We start from the raw sequence: 25,288 nt of genomic DNA, 5'->3' as shown, positions 1-25,288 counted from the left end.
TGCCCAGCTCTGCCAACACTTTGATTTCAGCCTCTGAGACCCTGAGAGAACTCAGTCTAGCCAATCCAATCTTGCCTTTCTGTAAGACGGTAAACAGACATTCCTATAATCCCTTACATTTGCAGTAAGTAGTTATGTAGCAATATAAACCTGATACGGATGTGAATTCAGCTCCTGCCACTTTCTGAGATGTGCAAATAGGGGAATTTGCAGCCACTTAGTAAATCCTAGCTAATATATTTTGGGGAATGCAGAAAAGGGAATAATATGGTTAAAATGCACAGCATGATGTCTTGAACATAACACTTAATAAATTAAATGAGCTAAGAAGAAAAACACAGACTCTCTACTTTGGATGAATCGTTTCTTATACTCAAGACAAAAATTTTAAACTAATGAATCTTTAAAATTGTTCTGATGCTAAACATTTCCTCTTCCATTGGTAAACTAATATAACATACATTGAATTGCTTTTATTAAATCAATAGTTTTTAGTGCTAATCACAACTGCATCTAAATCTCAGAAGAGCCCCTTATTATGTGGATAGTGCACACAATAATCATACCAACAAATAATACCAACATGAAAAAGCAACGGGAAGGAACACATCAAGGCATGTGCCAGCATTGAGAACTTCATGTATATTAATTCATTCAATTTTTACAATCCATTTATTTGTGCTTTATGTGTGTTAATCCCTAACAGCCTTATGTAGTGTTAAAAGATATACTGAGAAATTCTAGAAATTTTCAGAGTTTACTTAAGCATTTATTAATTCGAATCGAGCAGCGCCAAGCCAGAAGTGGTTAGAAGCCCTCCACCAACAGGAGCTGGAGAGAGACTCCTACAGAGAAAAGGCAGAATAAGCAAGGAAATTCCTGACTGTCTGCATTTGAAAGCCTAGTTGACTGTTTGTAATTGGTGGTCCTTAGGTTTCCAGTTTCCTAACCGTGAGGCATTGACAGGTTTAGATTTCAGTTTGCTTGTGTCACCCTTCATGGGATTAGAGCACCTCAGTCTAATGGCCCCCTTGTTTACTGAAGTTAACATAGCAAGTACTCTTAGGAATATTTTAAAGTCAAGAAACTGAAGAGCAGAGAGATTTAATAACTTGTACAGGACTGCACAGAGGTGAGTTTTGAACTCATGTAATTCAGGTTTAGAGACCATGTTTACAAGCAGCGTGCTATACTGATGTCCCTGTTGGTTAACCTTTCTTAGTCTCCATCGCCTCATCTTACTTTGGAGAAACTAACAACTTGCTGACACTTTGTGAGGATCAGCAATATTTATGTGATATTGTGATTTATAATAAGAAATATATATCTGCTCTTCCTCCTTTTCCTGGCACCGAGCTCCTAAAACCCTTGGAATTTCCTGAGAAGGGTGATAAAGGTGTCTTTTGTTAATCTAACAAGCCCCTTTCAACTACACCTGAGTTTATGTTAATGTGGTGACTTCAGGAAAGCCCCAAAGGATGAGGCTGGTTGCTAGGGACACCAACCATATGCTTAGAGGGTTGGAACTTTTAGCTCCACACTTCCAACCTCCCTAGAGGGAAGACGGCCTGGAAGATAAATCAGTCACCAATGGCCGATGATTTAATCAATCAGGCCTCCCTAATGAAGCTTCCATTAGGTGCTGGAGATGCTGGGAGAGTGGTACGCTCAGAGAGGGCGTGGAAGCTCAGCACCCCTTCCCACATACTGTGCCCTATGCATGCATCTCTTCAATATGACTGTTCCTGAGTTTCATTCTTTTATAACAAACTGGTAATCTAGTAAGTAAAACATTTTCCTGAGTTCTGTGAGCTGCTCTAGCAAAGTAGGGGGTTGTGGGAACCTCTGGTTTATACCCTGTCTGTCAGAAGCACAGGTGACAACCTGAACTTGTTATTGGCATCTGAGGTTGGGGGAGCAGTCTTGAGAGACTAAGCTTTTAACCTATGGGATCTGATTCTATCTCCAGGTAGATAATATCAGAGTTGAGTTGAATTGTAGGACACCCAGCTGGTGTTGCAGAATTGCTTGGTATGAGAAAACATCCAGGTATTTGGTAACCAGAGCACAGAAGTTCTGTGTTGCAGTAGAGTAGAGGAGAAACCCAGAAATACATTTTCCCCTAACACTATGTTTAATGCTTGCCATAGTGCCCAGCAAAAAGTTGGTACCTATAAATCATTAAAGAATACATTTTAAGATATGAAGTTGATGATGTGACAATTATTATAAAACCAGCGCTAATATACTAGTAGACACTTAATATATATATATATATTAAATAAGAAAATGTATACACATACATTCTTGTGTCAAAACTGCCATGGTCTGTCCGTTAAAATTAATATTTAAATACAGGAACACCCAAAACACAGCCATAATAAAATAGTTACACCCCTATCTTAGAGACCTAGTTCGACTCTGTTTTCACAACTGAACTCAGAAAAGATGTATTGCATGAGCCACTTTTTCTAGATTAACTTTAAGACATTATACAGGGGGAAATGCTAGTAAGACAGATATTTTCAAGGGAAAATATACTTTTAGCCAACACAGACATTGGTGGTTTGTAAATGTAGTCCCTAATTCCACCTTGGGAGAGATCCCCCTGAAATGTTTGGTGTAACGGTATCATGTATATTAGCAAACGTGGTACAGCACAGCAGCTCAACTTGATAAATTCCTGATCCTACCTAAAATCTAATTTTCTGTTACAGCATATGATAGTAACAGGTTTTGTAATTAACCTAGCTTTTTTATTATTATATCTCGAGACAGAACATTTGTAGTTTTAATATTTTTGCTATATTTTCTTATAGTCGGTGTTATTAACACAAAAATTATTTTTAGAGAAAATGGTCAATATGTCATTTATTTGATATTTTTCCCTTATAAAGGATTATGCTTTCCAGCTTTGTGGTTATGGACTCAGCATGTTTCATAAATGAATTTTGGTGTACATTTATGACAGGTCCTGAAGTTCTTCCAAAGCACTTTTTCCTTTCTAAATACAGTTTGGAAGTCTCTTCATTAATGTTTTCAGTTGCTAAGCAACACCCCCTCTTTGCTTGTTGCCATGGTTCCCCTTGAATGAGGGAGGACACAAAGCCATCTGTTTAAACCAACACCCCTCCTTTCTCTAAAGTATGACCTGTTCTATTCATCCAGAGGCAAGATGGAGTAGGTTATCTATGACCTAGGGTCCAGGTAGTTAGGAGGGTAAAACTTCGATAAGGTAATTTTTTTTCTTTTTTTGTTTGAAAAGTAATCACTTCTTCACAAAACATAAAATCACTATGCTGCCAAAATGCTAGATTCACAATGGATTGAAAGTACACTCTGAAATGGTAAAGAAGAAAGAAACAGTAAAACAAAACCAAACAGAATAGCTTCAGGTATTTAAAATACTGGTTTTATTTTCTTTACAGTGGTTTTTACTGTCTATAGTGTACCTCCTAAAATAACATGGTAAGTGAATGTTTGAATATGTAACCAGAACAGCCAACTTGCTTAATCCCGTGGAATCTTTGGAATAGAAATGAACAAATTGGTGCTAGGATTATCCTGAATAAAAATTTGGAACTTGTCAAAGCAAAACTAATACTCTTTCCTGGACTCCTAAGTAGGTGGTTTCAGATTGTGGTGGGGATATGGCTTCACTGAGGTTGAAAGCTTCACCAAATACCCTTTATAGACACATAAACACTTATAAAGAGACTGCTATTCTCACTATTCTCTCTCTCTCTTTTTTTGCGGGGGGAGGGTGGGGAGATTATCCCTGAGCTAGCATCTGTGCCAATCTTCCTCTATTTTGCATGTAGGACGCTGCCACAGCATGGCTTGATGTGAGGTGCGTAGGTCCGCACCCATGATCCGAACCCAAAAACCCAAGGCTGCTGAAGCAGAGCACACAAACTTAACCACGACACCACCAGGCTGCAGGAGAATGCTATTCTCAATAACTGATTCAGAGTCTGATCAACTATATGAAGAAAGTAAACTTTCACTTATTTAGCATGTTACTAGTTTCAGACTTTACCAGAGTATTTTTCAGCACAGTAAATGTGAACAATGCCCTTCATTCATAATATTCCTTCTGTGATGGAATCGCCATAATTATAATACCTGTGTTTTTCAGCTTTGTGCTAATGTCTATCATTTCAAAATCTCATTTTGTTTTTAAACAGATGATTAAAGTTGTGTGTTCCACTGATTCACCTTTGCATATCTCTTTTCTGACCACCTACCAAAATGTATCAGAAACTCCACTGACTTGCTTTTTGGGCTACACCTGAAAATGCCTTTCTTCCCTCTAAAAATAATGTAATGTTCAGAACCAAGCACTTTCTGGTTACTAATATCTAACTAGATTATATGTACATATTTAGGTGTTTGCAAGAGTAATAATATCTACTTTTACTTGAGCATCAGTTAGAATACATGCCAGTTACGGTGCTGCCTTATTAATCCTGAAATTTATAAAAAAATCAGTATGATAACGTTTTGGTTTTACAACACATAAGTGTCTTTAACTCAGTATGCATTTATCAAGGGAAGAAAAAGGCATATATTTCACCTGAAGTTAGATAACAACCAAATCTGTATCATCATCCTCTTAACCCCTTAGGACTTTCCTCAGATTTTTTGTAATGCTTTCATGTACCAATTCCCACAATTAATTTTCCTTATGCCCTTGTCTGTAAGATAAAATGCAATATACTGTAAAATAATTTTAATTACACATACTGCCTTATTATTTTGATCAATTTTCAATGTTTTAGTGAATATTTTAAATTAATATGCTGGCCCTTTGAATTACATACTGTTTATATCATTCTTTATAGAACCCAAAATTGCCAATATCTTGAAAAATAATTTTTGTCTGAACTCAGATATTCTATTTTAATATGGGCTTTCTGCTTATAGAGGACAATGAACAATATATACCTTTTCAGATTGAGAAATTGTGTTTCACTTGTTGTTCTGCCCTGTTTTTTGTGAATTTATGGTGGTTTGTTAACTTTTTGTGTGTACTTAAATGTTTATTTAAGCCTTTGCAAATTCAATATAGAGTTTTTTGAGAAATCATAAATGAGAAAACATATTTTGGTTTATTAATAACTTGAGATTTTATATCCAAAAAGAATTTGTGGCTAAATATGGTATTCCCTTCATCTCTCATGTAAAAACATCTTAATGAAAAATATAACACATCACCTTTCTTCAAATTTTGATATGAAATGTTTTCACATATGTATATACCTATGAAACCATGACCAAAATCAGAATAACAAACCAATCTATTAGCTCCCAAAAGTTTCCTCAAGCCCCTTTGAATTCCTCTCCCCGTCTCTCTGCTTCAAACTGTCTTTCTCCCCAGCTAACTGCTGATCTCTTTTCTACCATTATAGATCAGTTTGTATTTCCTATAATGTTTTATAAATGGAGTCACATAGAATGTACTCTTTCTATTTGGCTTCTTTACCTCAGCATAATTATCTTGAGATTCATCCATGTTTTCAGGGACATATTTCATTCATTTGTATTGCTGAACAGCATGGTATTCTATACTATAGTTTATTCATTTACCTGTGATGAACATTTGAGTTATTTTAAGCTATGTGCTGTTACAAGTAAAGATGCTATGAACATTTGTTTATAACTCTTTTATGCATATATGCTTTCATTTTCCTTGGATAAGTACCTGGAAGTAGGATGGTGATATTATATGGTATGTGCATGCTTAGCTTCTTAAGAACATGCCAAACCCTTTCCAAAGGGATTGTACCATTTTTCATTTCCATTCCAGCCAGAATTATATGAGAGTTTCAATTCTTACACATCCTCACCAACATTGGAATTGTTGTTTTAGTTTTAACCATTCCAACAAGCGTGGAGCGGATTTCATTTTAGTTTTCATCTTTATGTTCTTAATGACTAATGATGTGGAGCACATTTTGTGTGCTCATTTGCTATCTATATATTTTCTTTGGTAATTATGTCTAATAGGAATATTTTGTCCATTTTTATTGGTGGGTTATAGCTCATTGTTCAGTTTTGAGAGTTCCTTATATAGTTTGGATACAAATCCTTTATTGTATTTGATTTGTAAACATTTTCCTCAAGTCTGTGCCTTCATTTTTTTAATTTTGTTTTTAATTTTGATGAAATCTAGTCATAGAATTGGTCTTTTGGAGCCATGTTTTTGGTGTCATGTCTAAGAATCATTGCTTAACCAAAAGTGAAAACGTTTTCTCCAAGGTTATCTTCTAGAAGTTTTACAGTTTTAGATTTTACGTTTGGGTCTATGACACATTTGAGTTAAATTTTATCTATATAGTGTTAGGCTAAGTATGGAGCAAAGTTAATTTTTTTGCATATAGATATCTGGAAGTTCTAGCTCTGTTTGATGAAAAGACTTTCTATCCCTTCTCCACTGAATTGGTTTTATGTGTTTGTCAAAATCAGTTCTCCAGGCATTGTCTGCTTCTGAAATCTTTATTCTGTTTATTGATCAATTTTGATATGTTTACTCCAGTAATAGTCTTAGATAGCTCTGTTTTGTAAAGTCTTAAGGTGAGATAGTGTTAGTTTGTCTTTTACAAAGTTGTTCAAAGTTCTATGTCCTTTGTATTTTCATGTGAATTTTACAGTTAGCGTGTTGATTTCCACCAAGAAATCTACTGGGATTTTGACTGGTGGTATTGAATCTATAGATCAATTATGGGAGAATTGACATCTAAACACCCTCAGTGTTCCGATTCATTAACATAGTACACAGCTCCATTTTTTCAGGTCTTAAGTTTCCTCAGCAATGTTTTGTCATTTTCAGTGAAAGACTGTCAGAGAAATCTGTCACATTTTTGTCAGATATGTTTCTAAGAATTTTGTTTCATGTGTTTTAATGTTATTATAAAGAGTATTATTTTTAAACTTCACTCTTGCAAATGTTTGTTTCTAATATATAGAAACACAATTGATCTGAATATTTGATCTTGTTTTCTGCAACCTTACTAAACTCACGTATTAGTTCTAGTAAATTTTTGTCAATTCTATCAGATTTCTACATAGACAATTATGTCCTGTATAAATCAAAACAATTTTTCTCCTTCCTTTCCAATCTGGTCTTTATTCCTTCCTTTTTCTTAACAATAACTATAACGCCCAGCACAATGTTAATAGGGGTGCTAAGAGCAGACATTTTTGTCTTATTCCTGATCTTAGGGGAAAGGATTAAAACTTTCACCATTAAATATTAGCTAAGTGTAGATTTTTTTAAATATCCATTATTGGATTACGGAAGTTTTCTTCTATTCCTACTTTGCTTAGAGTATTTATCAGAAATACATGTTTAATTTTGTCAGATATTTTTCTGCATCTATGAAGATAGTCATCTTTTTCCTTTAAAACAAAATTTTAATACGATGAAATATATTGATTGAGTTTAAAATGTTATGCGGAACTTGTGTTTATGACATAAGCTGTACTTGGCCATGACATATTCATTACCATTTTTGTGTGTTGCTGGATTTGACAACCTGAACTTTGGTTTAGAATTTTTGCAAATATGTTTGTGAGGGATATTTCTTTTCTTGTAATGCCCTCATAAGGTTTTGGTATAAAGGTAAGCCTGTGCTCATAGAATAAGTTAGGAGATATACTCTCATCAAGTTTCTGGAAGATTTTTTTGGAATCGTTATTTCTTCCCTTAAATGTTTGATAGAGTTTACTGTGAAGCCATTTGGATCAGGAGTTATTTTTGAAACTCAGTTTTTACCTGCAAATTCAATTTATTTCATAAACATAGGGCATTCATTTTATCTATTATTTGTTCTTGAGTGAATTTTGTGTATATCTTTCAAAGAATCTGTCTTTGCAACCTGTTTTCACATTTAATAGCACAATGTTGTTCATAATATTCCCTTATTAACCATTTAGTACCTGTGGAATCTTTAGTGACTCGACAGGCATTCCTCTTATTCTTCTCTCATTCCTGAAATAGGCAATGTGTGTATTCCTTCTTTTTTTATTTATAAGTTTGCCTAGAGGTTGATCAATATTATCGATCTTCTAAAAGAACTAGCATTTCTTTCTTTCTTTTCTCTATCATTTTTCTGTTTTCTATTTCATGAATTTCTGCTTTTAGCTTTATTATTACTTTTTTCTGTTTTCTTTGGGCTTAATTTATCTTTCTTTTTCCAGTTTCTTAAAGTGGGAGCTGACATCATTAATTTGAGACTTTACTTCATTTCTAGTATAGACATCCAGACCCTTCCATACTCCTAAATACTACGTTAGTGGCATACCCTGAGTTATATATTGTGTTTTCATTTTCATTCAGTTCAAAGTATGGTGGATTTAATTTTTCTTTTCAATTCTTTTTTGACCTATTTATTATTGAAAGTGTGCCTTTTGTCCCCACATATTTGGGTATTTTTCAGATATCTTTCTGTTACTCATTTTTTTTTTTAATGCTGAAGAAGATTAGCCCTCAGCTAACATATTTTGCCAATCTTCCTCTATTTTGTATGTGGGTCACCACCACAGCACAGCTGATGAGTGGTGTAGGGCTGTGCCCAGGATCTGAACCCATGAAGCTGGGCCATGAAAATGGAGCACAATGAACTTAACCACTACACCACAGGGCCAGCCCCCTGTTACTGATTTTTAATGCAATTCCTTTGTGATCAGAAAAATGCTTTATCTGACAAATTATTTTAAATCTATCAAAATCTGTTTTATGGGTCACAATATGGTCTATCTTGGTAAAAGGTCTATGTGTCCTTGAAAGCATGTGTATTCTACACTCCTTTGGGATGCTGTATTTCCAAATGTCTATTAGGTCAACTTGGCTGAAAGGGTTGTTCAGATCTTCTACATCTTTATTGAGTTCCTCAAAATGATTTGAGAACTTTATTGCTAACACAGATGTTTAGTGCTATAAATCATAGCTAGCTCTGGTGATCTAGTCGTCAAGATTCAGGGCCCACCACCACAGCCCAGGTTCATTTCCTGGTCGGAGAATCACACCACTCATCTGCCTGTTGTCATACTGTGGCAGCTCCATGTTGCTGTGACACTGAAAGCTATGCCACTGATATTTCAGATACCTGCAGCGTCACCCATGGTGGACAGGTTTCAGTGGAGCTTCTAGATTAGACAGACTAGGAAGAAGGCCCTGGCTACTCACCTCCAGTAAAATGAACCACAAGAACCCTATGAACAGCATCAGAGCATTGTCTGATATAACTGCGGGAAGGTAAGAGGATGGCACAAGAAGACCTGGCAGGGTTCTGCTAGCCTGTAAACAGGGGTCTCTAGGAGTTGGAATTGACTGATGGCACTAACAACAAAAAAGTGCTGTAAGTCACCTAAATGCTGTTTTAACGGCATCCGACAAATTCTGATATGTTGTGTTTTCATTATCATTCAGTTCAAAAAATTTTCTTCTCTTTTGATTTCTTTTCCACTGATTGGTTTGTTAAAAGTGTGTGCTATTCACTATCCACATGTTGGGGGCGTTTTGAGATATGTTTATGTTATTGATTTCTAAGTTAATTATGTTAGTCTCAGGGATCATATCTTATATTACATAGAACCTATTAAATTCACTGAGATATGCTTTGTGGCTCAGGACATGGTCTGTCTTGATTAATGTTCAGTGAGCCCTCTGAAAGACTATGTGTTCTTTTGTAGAATGTTGGGTGGAGTGTTTTATAAACGCCAGTTGGATCGTGTTGGTTGATGGTGCTGTTCGGGTCTACCAGAACCTTGCTGATTTAATGCAACATCTATTGTTCCATAAAGTACAGAGAGAAGGATGTTGAAACTGCTGAGTATGATTGTTGATTTGTCTATTTTTTTCTATCAGTTTTCTTGGTTTTTACTTCTCTGTTGTCAGGTTCTTTCTGAAACTCTGTCATTAGGTGCATAAATATTTTGGGTATGTTAGACGGGACCTAATGGTAAGCATTTAATCTGTGGCTAATTATTCCTCACTATTGAGGCAAGATCATTCTGAACAGTCAATGCATGAGAATTTTGAGGTTTGCCAATAAGGTTGGTGGGAATAGGTACCATCCTTAGCCCATTTCAGTTCTTCCCTTCCATTCCCCTCTGATCCTTTCAGCTGGTGATTTACCCAGCCTTAGGTTGCGTCCTGCTGGGCTGATCAGAACTCTGCTGCACACCCTCTGCAGATCGCCAGGTGTTCTCTTTGTGTATCTTCCACCTCTTTGGTACTCTATTTTGAGAGATGCAGCCTCCTTGGTCTTCCCATAATCTTTTTTTTAATCTATCAAATTGGCAGAGCTTATCTTTTATTGAGGTATTATTGATACACAAGTGCACATATTTAATGTATACACTTTGATGAGTTTGGATATGCACACACCTGTGATTCTTATATGAGGCATCTAAAATAGCCAAATTTATAGAAACAAATAATAAGAATGTGCTTTCCAGGACATGGAGGGAAAAGCATCTGGGGAGTTGTTGTACATGGGTATAAAGTTACAGTTATACAAGATGGATAAGTTCTGGAGATCTGCTATACAACACAGTGCTGTTCTTAATTCTCTCTCTTCAACTGTGAGAGTCTGCTATGATCTGTCAAGGATCCTCCTCTCTGTGCCACATCCTAGAATGTCTCAAAGCACTAGGCTGGACCATTTGTAGGGCTTATCCCATTTATTTCTCATCTCTCAGGAATGTCCTTCTTTGCCTGTTGTCCAATGCCTTACAGAGCAGTTTCATCTATATTTCTTCTGTTTTTGTTTGTTCACGTGTTTCAGATAAGAGGGAATATCCAGCCAATGTTATTCACTTGCTGGAAGCCTCTTTATCTGAATTTTGAATATTCTTCTTTTTTTCCTATTTCTTTTACTTGTTATACTTATTTGCTTGTGTTACTTCCAGTTAATCTTAATTTCTAAAATAATTTACTTTTATATCTAATTCTTTTGGAAGTTCTGTCACTTCATTCTGAGTTTATCTAATTCTGACTTATGTTGTGCTTTAATAGTTTTCCTATTTTCTCATTTTATTTTAACTCATTTTGAGCGAGTGTGTTACCTTTTAAATCATTTTTGTGTGCACATCTTTCTGACATACTTTCATTGTTTGCAGGGAAGTAATTCTCCTTTTACTCTGCCTCTCTTCTTTTTTGTCTCATATTACTTCTTTATGATATTTTACATTGATACTTTTACGTTCCTCATTTCCATTTGAAATTAGGTTTTCCAACTCTTAGAATGAAGCAAGGTTGAGGCCATTTTTCTAATGTCACAGATTTTCTTCCTTATATTTATTTTGTGTAGTTTTAAAAAATGTTTTTGCTTGTGTCCTGAGATTTCCTGATACGGGTGCCATTTTGGTCTGGATCTCCTTTTTTCTTCTGTATAGAAAGTGACCCTCATGGGTCAGTTTTAAGACTTCTAAGGGACCTCACTTCTCCAGCTCCTTCAGTCCTTCTTACTGTGAGCCCCTTACCTTCACCTCTCATTGGAGAAGCCAACACCCTACCCTTCTCACCAGCTTTTCAGTGACTATCTATTGGTTATTTGGGCGTTTTTCCTTTTCTCAAGCCCACCAGATTCCATCCTTCTGCTTCCTTCTTCTTTGTACTCTACAGGTGTTGATACCATGCACATCTTGTGTGTGTTGACAATTTGTCAGTATCTGCTCATTTTGGGTGAGTGTTGGGATAATTTTTCTCCTAGCTTTGGTGTAAATGTTATTCAAGAGTTTTTAGTTTTGCTCTTTCATTTTTTCATGTGAAAATTCAAAGTGATTGAAAAAAAATAATGTTTCTGTCTGCTGTCCATGTCATCTTTCTCCAATGCCCCTCTAATCACTTTTAATTTCTGCCTTTACATTTATCTTAGACTTTTCTCCTCCAAAGTTTTCCATCTGGAAAGCAAGTAGGGGAACTTTTCCTGCTGACTTCCATGTCCTTTTAGATAATTTTTTCCATAATTGTGGATAATATCATTTGACCTAAAATACAAGGTTTATTGCCCTTTATTCTTTTGTTTGTAGTGATCACCTACTCCCAAAGCAGGGGTGATTCATGACTAATGTTCTGGATTGGTGAGTAGTTCCTCAGAGTGTCATTGAAGCAAGTGAATAAGCATAGAGTGTGACGTTGACACGGGGAGTCCATCCATTGTTAGATTTCATACCAAGTCACATCATTAAAGCAACTGTGTTGGCCTCAGCCTCTTCCTGGCTGCCTGCCAAACTGCTCTCAGTTTGTGTTTTCTTCCTACCCACATTCAACAGAGCCTCTACTCTCCTGCTTTCATAGATATCTGGAAGGTATTCTAACCCCTATAAACTTTTCAATCAGTCCCTTATCCAGCTATGTCACTTTGCCTGTAAAACCTGATTTCAGTTATGTTAACAATGAAGTGTTAGATTTGAAGATAATAAAATAAAAGTCCTGTGTTTCTTATCCTCAAGTAGATCACACTCTATGAGAGAAGGAGTCAGGACATTAACTTTTTAGAAAGGAGTGGATAATTTTAAAAAAAGATGGAAGAACAGGGTACTATGGGAACAGAGGAACCTTACATAAAACTCCGATTCCACATAATGTGGAGGTCTGGGAGGATGGCTTTATCAAAGACAGAATGGAGAACTCAACTTATATATTTTATATATACTATGTGATGATACACAGAGAAGCTATTGCTAAGATCAATCTATGTTATTTTGTAGGAAATATATGTAAAGATCAATTAATAATAAAATCTGGGAAGAGGAGACTTCATTAGATCATTTCACAAGTTTGTAACAATATAATGTACTATTTACATAGCACATTTTCATTTTCTTCAGATAAATTTGTCGAGTCTTAAGTAGGATTAATTCATTTAAAATTAATTTCCTGTAGCATTCTTAAAACTTTGATAATTTTTGACAAAAATGTGATATTAAACTAAAAATTTTTTTATTCCCCAAAATGTACAGATAAAGTTAATTAAACCAATCTTATTTTGCTTAAGTTATACTAATGATAACTATTTAATTTTGCCTTGTTTCCACAAAAGTATAATATTAAAATAAAATGTGAGAATATAGAATACACTCTAAAACCCTTACTTTATTTCACTCTCTTTTGGAAGGAAGGTAGCTAGAAGGAGAGCTTTGCTAAGTCATTTCATTCCAAGTTCTTTTTTTTTTTAAAGATTTTATTTTTTTCCTCTTTTCTCCCCAAAGCCCCCTGGTACATAGTTGTATATTCTTAGTTGTGGGTCCTTCTAGGTGTGGCATGTGGGATGCTGCCTCAGCGTGGTTTGATGAGCAGTGCCATGTCCGCACCCAGGATTCGAACTGACGAAACACTGGGCTGCCTGCAGCAGAGCGTGCGAACTTAACCACTAGGCCACAGAGCCAGCCCTCATTCAAAGTTCATTAAGTGCATTAATGCAGTAAAAATAATTTTGAAATACAAAATAAAACCAAACCAAACCAAATGAACAAACAAACACTTGAGGTAAAGTAATGTGGCCTCATTTAGGATTCAATCTTTCTTTTATTCATTCATTCCACAAATATTTATTGTGCTTTTACTATGTGAGAACCACTGCATACAATAAATATGTTCCCAGCAATGACTGAACATACCTAAGCAAGCAAATATAAGAAATAACCTAAGTAACTATACAAATTTGAAGAAAATTATGAACCTCCATAAGAATATTTGTGATTGGATTCTAAGCTTGAATGGGACAATGTTGGCTACTCTGAGGAAAATACATTTTATCCTAGCAGTTAGGTGTAGAAGAGAAGAGAAGAAAGTCTTACAAATTGAACTACAAAAGTAGAAGCTCTAGACAGAGACAAGAGATTAAAGGAAGAGAGAAGGCCCGTGTGAATGAATCGTGTTGAGAAAACCATGAGGGTGAATTATATGAACAGAGAATTTTCTGGAAAGGTGAAATCATAACATGGGAAAGATTATTGGAGATGGGTTGGATTAAGAGCCTTGAGTATAAGGAGCACTCCCAGTTCAAAAATTAACTTCAGCTACTTCTAGGAAACAGATGTCCTGATTTATAGTTCAATTTTTATTCTATAACTTCAGCTAGTTTGGGATTGGCCTAATTTCAATTCTGATGTTCCTTTCTGAAATATACCTTAATTGTTTAATTGATATTTCAAGAGATTTATATTTTAGCAAGTGTGGAATTCAAGATGTGCACTTACATTTAGTGGTATCAGAGACCACCAACTCTTTGCTAAAATCATATTCAGTAATCCCATAAATTCTCATGGATAACCTTCTATCTTAGTTCTGGGCTAGAAATGGATAAGCTTTTATTTAATTATTATTTGGAGAGAATATATAACATGAGATCTACTCTCTTGACAAATTTTTAAGTGTACAAGAGAGTACTGTTAACTATAGGCAAAGTGTTGTAGAACAGACACATAGAACTTCTTCTTGCATAATTGTGTCTATATACCCATTGAACAGCAGCTCTCTGTTTTCTCCTCCCCTCCTTCCTGGCAAACCACCATTCTATTCTGTTTCTATGAGTTTGATTATTTCAGGTCCCTCATATGGGAGCAATTATTCAATATTTCTTCTTCTGTAACTGGCTTTTTTGACTCAGCATAATGTTCTCCACATTAATGCATGTTACTACATATAGTAGGATTTCCTTCTTTGTGAAAGATGACTTCTACTCCATTGTATGTATATACCACATTTACTTTACCACTCATCTGTTGTTGGATATTTAGGATGTTTCCATAGCTTGACTATTATGAATAATGCTTCAATAACCAAGGAATGCAGCTAACTCCTAGAGATTCTGATTTGAATCCTTTTGGATATATATACAGAAATGGGATTTCTGGGCCATATTTTCAATTTCTGAGAAACCTCCATACTGTTTTCAATAGTAGCTGCTCCAGTTTATATCCCCACCAATAGCATACAAACATTCCATTTTCTTCACATTCTCAACACTTATCTTTTTCTTTTTTTTTTTTTTTAACCATTTTAACAGGTGGGAAGTGGTACCTCATTGTGGTTTTGATTTGCATTTCACTAATGACTATTCATGTTTAGTCTAGTTTCACATACTTGTGATCATTTGCATATATTCCTTGGAGAAATGTCTATTCAAGTCCTTTGCCCATTTTTTAAACAGGGTTATTTGTTTTTATGCTATTGAGTTGTAGGAGTTACCTATATTTTGGAGAATAATTTCTAATAAGATATATGGTTCGCAAATGTTTTCTCCCATTTCATAGATTTTCTTTTTACTCTATTGATTGCTTCTTTTGCTGTGCAGCTTTTTAGTTTGATATGCTTCCACTTGTTTGTGTTTGCTTTTGTTACTTGTGCTTTCAGCATCACATCCAAGAAATCATTGACAAGAACAATGTCATGAAGTTTTCCACCAATGTTTTCTTCTAGGAATTTTATATTTTTGTGTCTTACATTTAAGTCTTTAATCCATTTTGGGTTGATTTTTTTTGCATGGTGTAAGATAAGGATACAATTTCATTCTTTTACATCTGGATATCCAGTTTTCCTAGCACCATTATTGAAAAGAATGTCCTTTCCCCGTTGCGTATTCTTTGCATTCTTGTCAAAGATAAATTGGCCATATATTCATGGTTTATTTCTGCATTTTCTATTCTCTTCCACTGGTTTATATGTCTATTTGTATGCCAGTAGTATGCTGTTTTAATTACTGTAGCCTTATAATATATTTTTAAATGAGGAAAAGTCATGCATCCAGCTTTCTCCTTTCTCAAGGTTGCTTTGGCTATTTGGAATCTCTTATGGTTTCAAACTAGCAAAGCAAATTCAACAGCATATTAAAAGAATCATAATCATGACGAAGTGGGATTTATTATTGGGATATAAGAATGATTCAACAGAGGCTTATCAAATAATGTGATATATCACATTAATGGAATGAAGGATAAAAATCATAGAATCTCAATAGACCCAAAGAAAGCATTTGACAAAATTCTACAATCTTTTGTGAGAAAAACTATCTACAAGCCATATATGGAAATTTCACGGCTAACATCATATTCAGTGGTGAAAAACTGAAGGCTTGTCTTCTAAGATCAAGAACAAGGCAACAATGACCACTCTCACCACTTCTATTCAACATAGTACTAGAAGTGCTAGACAGAGCAATTAGGCAAGGAAAAGAAATGAAAAACATTCGAATTGGGAAGGAAGAAATGAAATTATATGTTTGCAGATAATGTGATCTTATATGTAGAAAACCCTAAAGACTTCACCCAAATACCATTTGAACTAATAAATGAATTGTCACGTTGCTAGATACAAAATCAACATACAGAAATCAGTTGTGTTTCCATGTAATAACAATGAACTAACCTAACAGAAAATTAAGAAGATAACCCCATTTACAACAGCATCAAAAAGAATAAAATATTTAGGAATTAATTTAACCAAGGAAGTGAAAGACTTGTATATTGAAAACTCCAAAATATTGATGAAAGAAATTGAAGAAGATGCAAGTAAATAGAAAGATATCTTGTGTTCATTGATTGGAAGGCTTAATATTCTTAAAATCTGAATATTACCCAAATTGATCCACAGATTCAATACTATCCCTATCAAAATCCCAGTGACATTTTTTCTCAAAATAGAAAAAAAATCCTAAGCATGGATGATACTGACCACAATAAATATCTTTAGTACAATGAAATAAAAACTGAAATTGTAAACAAATATAGACTTACATAAAATAATTCACTCTTAATGTGTTGATGGGCCTCAGACAAGATTTCAAAGCATGAATGTTTCACTTGCGAATATGGGCAGTTTTAAATAATGCTAGATGATTAATTACTCAATAATTACTCAGAGAACATCACTATTCAAAAATTGATTATGCCATCATTTCCTAGCAAAAATACACACATGCATGTTCAAAGCCCCAGGAACTGAGAGCAAAAGATGAACATTACGCAGAAATATCAGTCCAGACACTGTATTTCTCACATATACTGGCAAGTGAAGGATAAATGAGAGAAACTAGAGGAAATAACTCAATGTAACATCTTTCTGATAGACCTCTTCAAAGTAATGAATCATCTCTCCTGGGAAATTTGCAGAACCTATTTTTATGTGCATTTGGCATTACACTAACTCATTGGTTTCTAGACTCCAATTTGAGTCTTGGTATTTTTTTAGAGCACACATTTGTACTAAAGTTAAAGGATTTTATTACCTTGTTATTCACAAGATTCTGTAACCATTGAGGAATTTGACAGGACCTGGCATTGTTAAATCTTCAAATAATTAGTCCCTTATCTAGCTAGAAAACTGAACACTATTATTAAGTTACAGACTTCAGTGGTTTGGTTTCAGAATTAGCATGAATTATCTTTTAATTATTTCTAAAGTGATGTCTTTTAATCACTTGGATTGGAATTTAACCTAGTTAAAATTTCATTTGACAAAGATTATCAAAAATACTTATCATTTAAAAGGAAATAGAGAAGCAATCATTCATACTTACAATCTTGATTTAGAGATTTAGCTAAGTAAGTGATCAAAGGATTTAAAGGAAGATATGTGAATTAATGTATTGGATAGACTTGTATATATTACAGGAGTAAAACAATGCGTGAAAATAAGTATATGTTTTGAAGTAAGTACTTTTAAATAAGATTGTTTTTCTTTTGCAGAATAAAGTTAACAATAATAAACGTTATTTCTGTGGAGACTAAAAAAATGATAATATGAAAGAAGGTTAAAAGCTGTAAGGAGAGGATGGCATTACTTTTGGATCTTCTTCATAGAAATATATTTTCAAAGGGGGAGCAATAACTGGAATCCAAGAGGTTTATTGGAGGTTTAGTCATGTAACCTTGGAGAAAATCAAATAATACATCATATGCAAGAAGTGGAGCTTTAGCTTTTGAGGACAGAGGAATAATTAACTCAAAATTTTGATCATGATAACTAAAATAAATGGATAAAGTAGTTAGTCATTCAACCAATATTTGTTTAGTATAAGGAAATAAGCTAGGTTCTACTAAATATATAGAGTTTACAAACTAGGGATGGCAATATGACATAATCATCTAAAGTTAATAGTGAGAAAACATAAATCAAGATGTGAGGGCAATCTGGAGAGGCCTCATGAAAGTACAAACGAATAGTATGGTTTCTTGAGAGGAGAAGAACTGGTAAGCAATATGGACTCTGAATAAGAGCATAGACGTGGAAATAATGACAGCTACCACATATTTAGTGCTAACATTTTCAGGCAGGATCAGTACTGCAGACTCCTACTGTGAATTTATTTATATTTTCCTGATAATTAATAAGTTGAGCATCCTTTTATGTGTTAAATGGTCACTTAAAAACTAAATTTTTAACAACAAAATACTTTTAGCTCAGGTGGGGTTAATACATTATAAACCATTCTTTATCTGATCAAATGCAGTACTTAAACTTTCAAATTACCCGTGGGGTGAAAGAAAATTCTTTGAGGAATTGCAATATACCAATAGATGTTTTCACCATAATATTCTTTTCCATCTTTCTATTTTTTCCCCTGAAGAAGATTAGCCCTGAGCTAACATCTGTTACCAATCTTCCTCTTTTTTTTGTTTGAAGAGGATTAGCCCTGAGCTAACTAAAATCTGTGCCAATCTTCCTCTACTTTGTATGTGGGTCACTGCCACAGCATGGCTGACCAGTGGTCTAGGTCTGTGCCCTGGATCCGAACCCAGGTGCCAGAGCAGAGTGTACAAACTTAACCACTATTCCACAGGGCAAGCCCCTCTTTCCATCTTTAATTACTATGCATGCTAAAGCTCTTAAATTGATTCTTAACAACATAGAAAATGAGGGGAAAATCCAAGAGGAAGTCAAAGAAATTAAAGATGAATATGCAGATACAACAAAGGAAAATGAAAGAACTCAGTCTATACAAAGACTTAGTACTAGCCACCCTTTGAAGAAGGCAGCAAAGTGAAGAATCCAATGAACAATAAGAGGATTCATAGGGCGGTGGTGTGGATGGTGTGGGACAGAGATAGGAAAAAAGTAATGACATTATTGTTTTATTGTTGATTTCTGATACTGCCTCCTTCCATTCATCAGTGTCCTTTACCCTCCACATCACTATATTATAACTACACACTTCACAAAAAGAAACCTGTCCACGTCGCTTAGGAGTTGGGGCAGTGCTTCAGTTCCTTCGCAGTTTTACGTTATATACTTTATGTTTATTGTTCCCTCTCTCCCCTCTCCCTTCTATCTTTGGTAGCTTCATCATGTTAAATGTGAAAGAATATAAACTGGCTATTTATTTTTATAGGTGATAAAACTAGGATTCATTGTTGTATAAAGGCCTGCTCAAAGCCCTACAGTTGTTATGCTGAAATTCAAATCCAGGGCAGTGATAATCCTATATATAGCAATATCTATCCTATCTATAGCAAAGTCTTATCTATAGCAATATAGAACTTAGTGATAAAAGGATGCAATCGCTTTGCCTAGACCAAAACAACTGAGGCAGAATGTTCTTTCACTCAGCATATAATTACCCAATATCTAATATCTGCCAAATTTTCTTTATACGGATATTGCAAGAATTATTAGAATTCATTTTCCACACTATCTCAGTCTAGTGACATAGACAAAAAAAAAAAGGAATCTATACAACATTTTACTGATGTTATGATATAAGTATGGAAAGGGTGGTATAGCTGCACCTAAGAGGGATACTTAAGAAAAATTTATTAACATAAATCAGGAAGGAGTGTGTAGTCAAAGAAAGCAACTGGAGAATACAAGTCCATATCATAAATGAAGGAAAAGTAGAAGTTAGTCTGCTAAAGCACCAGTCAACAAACAGACAAAGCATATGTTCTATGTGAAATCAATGACCAGATAAATGAGATAATTTCAGTGTGGGAAGGATTAGTATTAGTGAAAAAAGATAGAGAGGCTGTCCTGGTGGTAGTATAGTAGTTAAGTTCTCACACTTTGCTTCAGTGGCCCCGGGTTCTCTGGTTCAGATCCTGGGCGTGGACCTACACACCACTCATCAAGCCCTGCTGTGGTGGCATCCAACATGCAAAATAGAGGAAGACTGGCACAGATGTTGGCTCAGAGACAATTTTCCTCACCAAAAAAAAGGACAGTTAGTGAGCGAAGGTCTCTGTAGGGATATCGTATCGGAGAAGTAATGCTGTGTTCTTAATTTACTTTATGGAGTACATAAATTATTCCAACAGTACTTATGTAACATTGAAAACATCACTGCAGTCAGGAATCTTTGGTTGTAAGAAAACAAATTTTAAAAATCTTAAATAAAAGAATATCTGTTTGGCTAATGATCTCTGATGACCAAGACTTACTCACTTTTCATGAAGATGTATTTAATCTCATAAGGTCCTATATCCCTTTTGTTTGCCCCTCAGATCCTAAATGTCTCTATGTCTCATCATTGTAACTCTCTAATATTCTCTCATGGATAATCAGTTACATTAAATGTTTGCACCTGCAAAGAGGAGGCAGGTTGCCAAGGAACAGAATTTTTTAAGAGGGGAATATAGCTCTTAAGCCTCAGGCTTATCGTGTTAGAGGCTGGCTGATTAGGTAGTACACTGTGAGATATAAATCAAAGTTTGCTGCAAAATAATGTTTTAGAGTGGATGCCCAAATATCCCAAAGTCTAAAAGCTATTTAACTCATGTCCCATCATTGGCTGCAAAAGTGCTCGTGTACCTCAGCAGGTAAGCAACACTGTATGAGAAACAGGGGATGTCTTGCATATCCTGTATTGGGTAAGTGGGCAATAGGCTCATCTGTGAAAGGAGATGCTGACATCTCACAAAATAATGAAGGAAACAAGTTATCGCTAGACTTAACAAGAGACTGGAAATGGAACTAGAAATAAAAGAACTAGTTACAATTTTCCACCTGCTTAACAGCACTGTCACTCTTCCTTCTTTCTGTGTGGTTACTTCTTTCCCTTCACTGTTTGAAGATTGGCTGTCTGCACGAGATTAAAAAGGGACAGGCTATTTTGAGGGTAACATTAATACCATTTAACAGGTGCTTGGCACATACTGGCTGCTCAATAAATATTGTTTAATGGTTCAGTGTTTCTCTACACAAACAATGAAAAATGTCTACTCCAGGTTTCTATACGTCTTCTGAGATTGAATATTCATAAGACTGACTTGAATTGTTTGTGACCAAGTTATAAAGTACTAGTAGCCCTTTAGGAGTCCCTTTGTTCACGTTCACTCAATAACATGTGAGAGTAGATTCTTGAGAAGCAGGTTTGACTACAGAGAGTATTGAGGCATAGAAAATACAGAAGCCAAATCTTTTATATCCATATATATTTGGCAACATAGATGAGAGGAAAGTATTTTTTTTTTCTTTAACAGAGTATAAAAAGCCCACTAAATGTTTCTGAGAGGTGAAATAATATAATACAATTGTTATGTCCTTAGAAATGATCACTGAAAGCAGCAGAATTGATTGGTGTTAGAGAAGAGGGGATCCTGAGAAATCAGCAGGTAGGTGTTAGCATAAGTCAAAATTTAAACTAGATGGTGTCTTTAGAAATAGAAGGGGGAAAAAAAGATAAGTGATGTGGTTTATAGCAATTAGGGTGAGATATGTCATGTAATTTAAAGTTAGGTCAATATATTAATGGACTAGGAACATAATACAGTAATAGGGCTGATTTCGAAACAGGAAAAAAATCAATGCTTATAAAGTTCAGATGGACATGCTCTTATGGATCAGAGCTGCCATCGTCACATGTGTTCTTCCGTGTCACCAGAGGAGTAGCTATGAATGTGAATGAGGGCACTTAAATCCACATCTCTGAAAAATGTTGATTCTTGGATTAAGCGTACTCATTCACTTCAGCAGCGGATTATATGGTTAAGAAGGCCTTTGGGACATGTGTGGATTTTAGACAATTTATGGAATCTTGCTTTCAACAAAACAGCTGTAGAAGGTTGTGATGATGATAATAAGATCTTGTTAAACTGCATTTTTTTCTGATTATGATTTAAATTCTGTAATCAAATAATTTGCTTTATCTTTGACAATCTACATAACCTATGTACCACATTAGAAACATGACTTTACAGAAAATGGTTATTTTCTTTGATAAATTTGGGCAAAAACTATAAAATCTATTCAATATTACATTTTCTCCTTAGGGATTTTTACGCATTTCTTTTAATTTTGATGAACAATAGTAAAATCTTGGTATATATAAATGCCTTATTTCCAAAAGCCTATGCCTTTTGGGAGTTACACTTATATCTTGAAAGTTTTTGTGGGAATCAAAAATGTGAGAAATTTTTTTTTTGAATGGAAGAGCCTTTTTCATATGGAATGCTATGTACTATTAGGATGTACAAAGGATATTTTGATACAAATTAAATTAATAGTGGGCTAAACTGAGATCAAAGTGGAACATAGTTTATAAATAAAATATATCTCTGTCATAACACACAGTAAGATACAGTGACATTTCAAACATTTAATTAGAGCAGTAGAGTCACAAATCAATCTTAATCAACCTACAATTACATGATAATGGATGCCAGCTGATGAGCAGTCAACTGTCTGTCCTACTTGAAAGTAAACTCTGACATAACAACAGGAAGTAAAATCCAGGGGTCAGTTTACATCTATTAGCATGAGTTTAGGTTTTAAAACATATATGGATTAGAGAGGTTATATCTATTGTCATTTATGTTAAAGGAAAATTAAAGAACCAGATAATCAACTATACAGATTATTTCAAAGTAAAAATAGCACACTTTAAAATCATCATTTTTTGCTACTTCTGTTTTGATGCATTTGATCATTTTCTACTCAATCCTAAATTCGTTTCCATTTTAAATACCAAGGATCTGTCAAATGAAATTGTATTGTTGACTCAAAAAACTGACAAGTCTTTTGATTAAGTGTAAACAACAGTATTGAAAATGCTAACCAAGACCTCCACAGTATAACTATAATGTAAAGTGATCTGTTAATAAATTCAATAATTATAATATTCAGTGACGTTTACATATTATATTTAAATATTATTAGAATATCTTTGCTTCTCTACCATTACGTACCAAATTCTGTGATCTGGAAAAATAGAATCAATCACTGTCGGCCTTCCTACCCTATTGATTTGAATCAAACAATATGAAAGGAAATTTAGCACATACAATTCATTACACCCTTGTTTACTTGTCACCTTCTTATTAAGTAGAACAAATCCTATGTAATTAGCTCCCACAAGAAACTTTCTGATGGCCTTGGTCCCTTCAAAACCCCAAAACTGAAGATTACTGCTAAGAAAAGGACAAACATAACACAAAATCCCAGATGACAAAATCTACTCCTCATAAAGTTTCTCACAAGTTTCTCTAGAAATCCAAAAACAACCCCCAAATCAAAGGCTGATGGATTGAGTTCTTTTTATTTTCTTTTTGCTTTGCTCAAAAAGAAACAGAAGAGGAAGAAAATAAGAAAGGAAGAAAAGGAAGCTTTATTATCCTCTTAGACCAAGGTTAATATCTGTTTTAGGTTTATTTCAACATGAGTCAATTAATAGACAAATATACAGTGCTTGGCACTTTCAGAATTTTCCACCTTTTTTGCTTTTCCAAGGTGGTCTCAACTCTCTGTTTTAAGTCTGCTATCTATCTGACAATAATGCTTTCCAGGAAAAAACAAAATTAATTTGATTAAAAGTGGGAAATGAAGCTAGTAAATTCAAATATTTTTACAATAATTTGAGTATAAGTGTATGATATCAGTGCTTCTAACTCTCCGTAGCATATTATATTTTCCACAGATGCCAAAGCAATATTCTGTATCCCTTAGTGCTTCTAGAACCTTGACGTTCCCCCATCAATAGGATTTCCTTGACTTCACCCTCCCTTATATCCGATGGGCTTTTCTGACCTCTTTGATCAATAGAATATGGCAAAAGTGATGTTTCTGAATTCTGAGCCTGTGTTATAAAAATGTCATGAAATTCTGCCTTTCTTTATTTAGATGCTTATTCTTTGAACCCAGACAGAATTGTGTGAGGAAATTTAAACTGGCCCTTGCAGAAAGGCCACATGGAATAGCTAGGTATGGTTGTTAAGGATTGACAGCTTAGCCAAGGTTCCCTACGCCAGCACACATCAATTTTCAGACATTTGATTGAAGATGGCTCCAGATGATGCCAGTGCTACACTGTTGAGTTGTATCATAGAGTGGAAACAGATTACAGTATCTGCCCATATTTCTGATGAAATAGTTCATAAGAGTAATCAAATATTAATCTATACTACTCAGTTTGGGGTGGTTTATTACACATAATAGTAACTGGAATGCTTTCTTATCAGAATGTTGTATTTTAGTTATGTCACCATTAACACTGACGTTACTGTGATGCAAAAAGTTGCTTATCCAAAAGAGGCTCTGGGCTCTTCATCTAGGTTGTCTGGACAGTTGTTGAACGGATCTTGCCTCTTCCTTCTCAAACAGAGGGCATGCATGCAACCTCTGTTTCCCATATCTCCTGTGGCTTCCACATCCTGGTAGCAGGGCTGCAATGTTCCATAGTCACCAAGACTTCCAGGATCTGCCCAACAGCTGATGCCAGATAACTCCTGTGAATTGCTGGAACCTAAATCCAGATGAGGCTGGAACCAGATCATCTAGTAGAACTTCTCATGGATAAAGTCAGTCACCCTTTTGTTATTAGAATATACAATTATAGCAATACAGAAGAGAATTCATTTATGAAATCACGAACATACACTTATTGTCAAACAAATGACGTGTATCCTGACAGTTCTCTATAATGCAAGTAATGGGAAAGTTGGAAATCTGTGCATCTTTTTCTTGTTGAATTGGCTTTAAGGTTTTCCCTTTCCTCAAATGAACCAATTACTTACCTCATGATATGTGACAATGTGCAATTCATCAAAAGTGCTGCTACATATAAGTAACTTAGAACTGACTTATCTTCATGACAATTAGGAAGCCAGTTGTCAATTATATTTCAAGGTACTTAAATTCAACATCATGTTTTAAAATTACCTAACTCATGTGACTGCAAAGAAAAATAATTAATTCAAGAGTTTAGAAAATTTAAACAGTTTATGGATGCAGCATTAATAAATTAATAATTTAGGAATTAGGGATTGATTAATAAATTTATTTAGGAATTAACAAATTCTTCAATATTGAGTAATTCGGAAGATGCAATATTCATGTATCAAGCTAGCC

The 25,288-nt window shown here is 34.7% G+C and overlaps 1 long non-coding RNA gene across 1 annotated transcript in view; it reads left to right on the top strand.

The window, feature by feature from the left end:
* Nucleotides 1–3,101: 3,101 nt before the first annotated feature.
* The window catches only part of LOC111769637 (uncharacterized), a 39,236-nt gene continuing 17,049 nt past the window's right edge, over nt 3,102–25,288 (top strand). The window contains exons 1-2 of the long non-coding RNA XR_002802416.2: nt 3,102–3,235; nt 21,493–21,558. This is a non-coding gene — a long non-coding RNA (uncharacterized lncRNA). The remainder of the gene's footprint in view (nt 3,236–21,492; nt 21,559–25,288) is intronic.

The sequence above is a fragment of the Equus caballus genome, chromosome 21, assembly GCF_041296265.1.
Source record: "Equus caballus isolate H_3958 breed thoroughbred chromosome 21, TB-T2T, whole genome shotgun sequence".
Lineage (NCBI taxonomy): Eukaryota > Metazoa > Chordata > Mammalia > Perissodactyla > Equidae > Equus > Equus caballus.
This window is presented reverse-complemented; position numbering and strand designations above follow the sequence as displayed.